The following is a 5,686-nucleotide window of genomic DNA, read 5'->3' as shown; positions in this document are numbered from 1 at the left end:
CCTGTGTCACTGTCTGTGCCTGTCTGTCATTTGCAACCCCTATTTAATGTACAGGGCTGTGTACTATGTAAAAGTACGGTTTATTACAATAGTCAACAAACATTTTCTTGCCAAACAGATTAAAGTAATTTTAGGTTATGTTTGATGCACAGATTCCAAATATGGTATTGGTTTTGCTGGATTGGGACTAAATTTTGAAATAATGACCTCAATGATAATCCCATAGAAAACTAATGAAACATGAAAATTAAGCAAAATTAAACTAGATATGCCTATGTATACAAAATTAAATTTTTTAAACACTTAAAGCGTACCTATACTCACAAAATCATCTATAGTTTATGGATACCATAGACCAAAGTTATAATCTAAATACTTTTTTTTCAGCTTGCTTTTACCTTTAAACATTAAAAATGACTTCTGGCCACACCCCCAGGTCTCTCCATGGCCTAGGCGGTGAGGTGCAATCTGGGATATGCCAATCCTTGGTGAGAGTGTTTCTAATCCCCTCCCACTGCATTGAAGGCTCCAGCAGTAGTCTGCCTTCATGTGTCTATCCCATCAGCCCTGCTACCTTTTTTTCAATCACCTTTATATCTTGATGAAACCTCTCCCCTTGTTCTTTACTGAAATTGCCAAGGTTTCCTGGAAACTTTTGCAAATGGCCTTGGAGATAGTGTACATTTATGCTCATAGTAGCACTCAAATTTTTAAAGTTTAAGAGCAGTTTTTATACCAGTTCTTCATTTATTTGTGCTTTAGAGTTACCCAAGAAGTTCTTGAGAACCATGACATAGCTGTGCCAGGCAGAAGCTTCAGTATCAGTCATGTAAATTTATCAGTTTCCAGATCTGGGGTTCATCAAGGATTCCTGCTTTTAATTTTTCAGTACTCAATATAGGAAAGAATCTACAAATGTATTTGAAGCAATCACCATCCTTGTTCAGAGCTCTTATAATTTGCTTCAATAATCCCAACTTTATGTGTAGTGGAGGGAGAATGATTTTTTGTTTGTTAACCATTGGCCCTTTTTTTATGTTTTCCATGTCACTCTTTTTTTCCAGTGATCCTGCTTTGCTCTACTATCCCACAAGAAGATGAAACATGGGTACTTTGTGTATCCACTTTGCTGTTCAAGTAGGAAGTTCACCATTTTTAAATCAACACATATTGACCGTTGGTGTTCATGATAGCAAAGCTTTTGTAAGACCATTTTGATATTTTGATATTCTTCTTTAAGTTTTGTTGAGTGACCAATTGGAATTAATGTAAAGCAGTTGCCATTATGCAAATAAACAAATTTCAAACTTTGAGTGGAACTGTCTATGAAAAGCCGCCAGTCTTCTGCTTGGTATTCTGGTACTCCCATATGGGCTAGTAGTCCAGGGATGTTACAACAGTACACAAAGTCTCCATCTTCACTGAAATATGGTAGGAGTGTCACCTCTCTTGTCCTATAAACTTTTATTTTAACTTCTGGTCTCAGACAGTTCTTTTCTTTTAGCCTGGAGCTAAAAGTTCAGATACTTGTTTTCACAGACTTAGATCACATATTAAATCATTGAGCTCTTCTTGGGAGAACTGCTGGTTTGATGAAACACTTCGTTTATATTCACTTCCACTGCTAACTCCTGCATTACACTCCAAACCCTGTATATCCTCCATGTCGTAAACAGAAATATCAGGGAGTGTACTGAACACCGGTATGGAAACATCAGCACCATGTGGCACAGGTCGTCTTGCTGATTCCAAATCAGGGTATTCCCAGTTGTTTTTCTTGTAACGATTGAAACCTTTTACATTCACAGCACTCAAATAATAATCATTATAATAATTTTTGGGCTCCTGCCACACCATAGGTACACCAAATTTCAAACTTTTCAGTTTTCTATTATTCCACTAACGTAAACACTCACACAAGTTTTGCATACCATATGGGAGCCCAATACTTGTCTTGGTCCCCCAGTTTAATACCAAAATATGCAAGATATGCTTGTTTCACAAATTCTGTAATGTTTCTTCTCGGTTTTTTCTGAGAATATTCAGCACCAATGTGGCAAAATACGTTAGGGTCCTTTACCCCCCTAGCTGTAATCCTGAGTGTGACTCGGGGTGGATTTTACCTGCGAAAAGCGGTAATCCTGAATCACACTCGGGGTAGCTTTAACCTAAAAGAGAAAACCCCACTTATCTTGTTCCGTCGCTGTCCCCCAGCGTCCTGCTGGTCCCCGCAGGTCCTGGGGACACGACCTCCTCCTCCAATCTCCAGCCGTGAAGTGCAGAGATGATCTATGGGGTTTCCTGGTGACATCGGTACATGCGTCGGTGCGGCCGGAACTTAGTGGCGGGAAATTTTAATCATTTTGTATTGGATTTATTACAAAATAGCTGTATTGAATCCAATACAAAGAAACCTTCATATAATATATATAAAATTATGGTATATATATACACATATATTATACATGCTACTGTACAGTTAATTTACATGTTTAACTATTCTTTAACTTTTTTTTACCAGATTTTTGTGTTTTTTTTTAAAGTTTAATATTAAATTCATTAACTATTGAACATATTTCGGTGAGTTATGCCTAAGAATTATAGGTCTACAATGTAAAATAAAATTCCATGCAAAAAATAGCTTTTTGCATGAAAATATGGACAGAATTAGAACACTAGGGGGGGGTTAAACAACTTTTTCTTGAAGAACTCATGTTTGTGTAAAAAAAAGAAAATGTATGAATAAAAAGTAGGCAAATGAAAGTTTCATAAAAATAATGCTACATTTAATAAATATAATGCAAAACATCGGTGTAAATAAAGATTGATAATAAAATGCTGTGGTAACATTTGTTGTTGGTAAAATCGTCTTTTCTGATTCCCGTATCACAAGAACTAAGGGCAATTCAATTAAACTGATGTAATTTATGGATTCAGCAGACCTGAAATACACTAAATATATTAAAAAATCCTTGGCAAGTTAAAAAAAAAATTTGTTGAGCTGTGTAATATTAACTTTCCTGACAATACAGCTAAAACTCTCATTTGGGAGCAAGTATATTCCTCTGGAGAACCTGCCAGGAACATGCTACCTGATTAAATAGCACACCTGTGCTTCACCTCCACAGGAACCAGGGGAACCTTTCCATTCTTTTCCCTGTTCAGGCTCCAGGTCCCTAACTTCAGCTAACTTCAGCTTTCAACAAAATCCACTGAACAGCCTGACAACACAAACACCTCCTGAAGCCTTAAAACAAATAATATGGAAGTGAGCATGTGTATTCACTGTTTCCTAGACCCCTTTGATCTTCCCTCGCACTTCATCCTGATAATCTTCATTCACAGGCCAGCTATTCAGATTTGCGCAGTCCCTGTTTCTCTGGATACCGGGGGGGGGGGGGGGGGACCATGTGACAGGGGAAACACAGTAGGAAGACCCTCAATTGTGCCAGACGACACTCTGAAGTCAGAAAAGATTCTAAGATGGCCACTGCAGCTTCCATGAATCTCTGTGAGGAAGACAGCCATTCAGCTGCCAGTCTTGTGCCACAGCTCTACCTTACCAACCACCAAGCACATGGATCTTCTGGACCAGCATTCCTGCTCTGGTTTGGAAGCTGAGCCAGATGGACATTTTGGTAATCTAGTTTCAAGGAGGCCACCCCCTCTCCTGTTTCATGCTCCTTTGATGGAGAAAGGGGATCAGATCTTGGTAACCTATCTTGTCCAAATTATGGGACCTTTTCCTCGATTTCACATTTTTTAAGATCTGCTTCAACATTAGCTAGCGTCTGCAACTTTTAAGCTTTCTGCAGACCTGAAACAGGACCTTTAATCACTATCAAATCGCTTAGAAATCATTGAAAATAAGATGGAGGGTAAAGTGTGGAGAATTAATCAAAATTCCTCCCAGATCCCACACCTAGAGTGTTAACTAGAGGAGGCCCTTACCAAGGTAGATGTGCTCTTTTTCACCCTTGGTTAGTTTGGTATTAGTTTATATTGCATGTTAGTTATGTTATCCTTTCCTGATGGATACTTCCCTTTTCCCCTCTTGTTTCGGTCTCCATCCAAAATGCTCTATTATATGACTAGGCTGTGCTCTCAACAAAATAGATTGTTAGTTTCCAGGCCATGTGCTTATCCTGTCACATATTCTTCAAGGGCTTCACTCACCAACTCTCCTAAAACATATTCTCTTAAAATGAATGTTTAGCCATCCAGGAGACTAAGTCCCCCACTGCCTTTTTTTTTCTCCCTCAATAAATCTGCTGACACTTCCCCAATTTTTAAATAGGCAGCTTACAAGGCTACGCCGAGAGGTCACTTATCTTTGCTTACCATTTAGCACAATAGCTGCTTTTGTTTTATAAACTTTGAACATTTCAATGTCCATCTTGCAGTTTTTAGGTCAATGTTAATGCTATGTTTTTGTGTTTTGTTAGCCATATTGTTTCATTGCAATAATATGTCTTTATTACCCCCTTGAAATATTTGTTCTGCATAAATATTTTGTAATCCAGTTTTCCACCCCTAAGGCTGTGTACACGCTTGCAATAATTAACGTTGGAAACGAATGACTAACGGCTGTTCGTCTGATAATCGTTAACAAAAAAAGTGCACAAAGACGCAGATGAACGAGGATTGTTGCTGGAAACGAGCGAATCCAATACAAAATTATTTGCATTTCCTGCCGATCTGCCCGCCTGCACCGAGGCATGCACCAACGTCACTGGGAAACCCAGAGAACATCTCTGCATAGCGCGGCTGAAGATCGAAGAAGACGGACATGTCCCCAGGACCTGCGGGGACCAGCAGGACCCCGGGGGATGACAACGGAGCAAGGTAAGTGGGTTTTTTTTTAGGTTAAAGCTACCCTGAGTGTGACTTGGGATTACCGCTATTTGCAGGTAAAATCCACCCCGAGTCACACTTGGGATTACCGTTAGGGGGTTAGCATGCTGCCTACCATATCCAGATTCTATTCTGTAAATGGATGATAACATCGCTTTGCTGGGAACCTCTGTAAAGCCTCTGGAATGTCACATCACAGACTACTGTACATTCGTGGATGATATTGCTTCTGGTTAAAGTAGGAATGCACCTTTATGTGTTTCCAATACCAAGCTGATGTATGTAATGAAGTGAATTTATAGTGGGCCAAAGTCTACAATTGCATTCAAACTGCATAACCCTGCTTAAAAAGCAACACAATATGGTATTTACAAAGTATATTTGTCCCTGGAAGTTTTATTTACTAATACTATTTGAATCATGTAAACACCTAAAAAATAAATACAATCTAGTATTTAAGAGTGCTTGACCCTGCTTGTGAGCTTGTCAATAAATATGGTTTGATGTTGTGCTTGGCAACCTGGACCTCCTTCCATTTCAATCAGGTGGGTTAGAATGAGTATGCAACTGAGCTGGACAGCTAACTGACAGCCTGTTTGGACAAAAAGTGGGAGTGTGATGTACACAATTGAGCTAAGATCAGGCAGCACAGCACAATGAGAACAAACCTATAACACTACTACGAATGAACAGAGGAGTTGTGTTGAACAGTGGCAGCAAATCAACAATGACTGTCAGACTATTAAAAAAATTAAATAAATAAAAACCATGACAATTTATTCATAAAAGGAATACTTACATAATATTTTCAAATACCAATATGTGACAATAT

Source organism: Pyxicephalus adspersus, chromosome 7 (genome assembly GCF_032062135.1).
Source record: "Pyxicephalus adspersus chromosome 7, UCB_Pads_2.0, whole genome shotgun sequence".
NCBI lineage: Eukaryota > Metazoa > Chordata > Amphibia > Anura > Pyxicephalidae > Pyxicephalus > Pyxicephalus adspersus.
Note: the sequence above shows the minus strand (reverse complement) of the source record.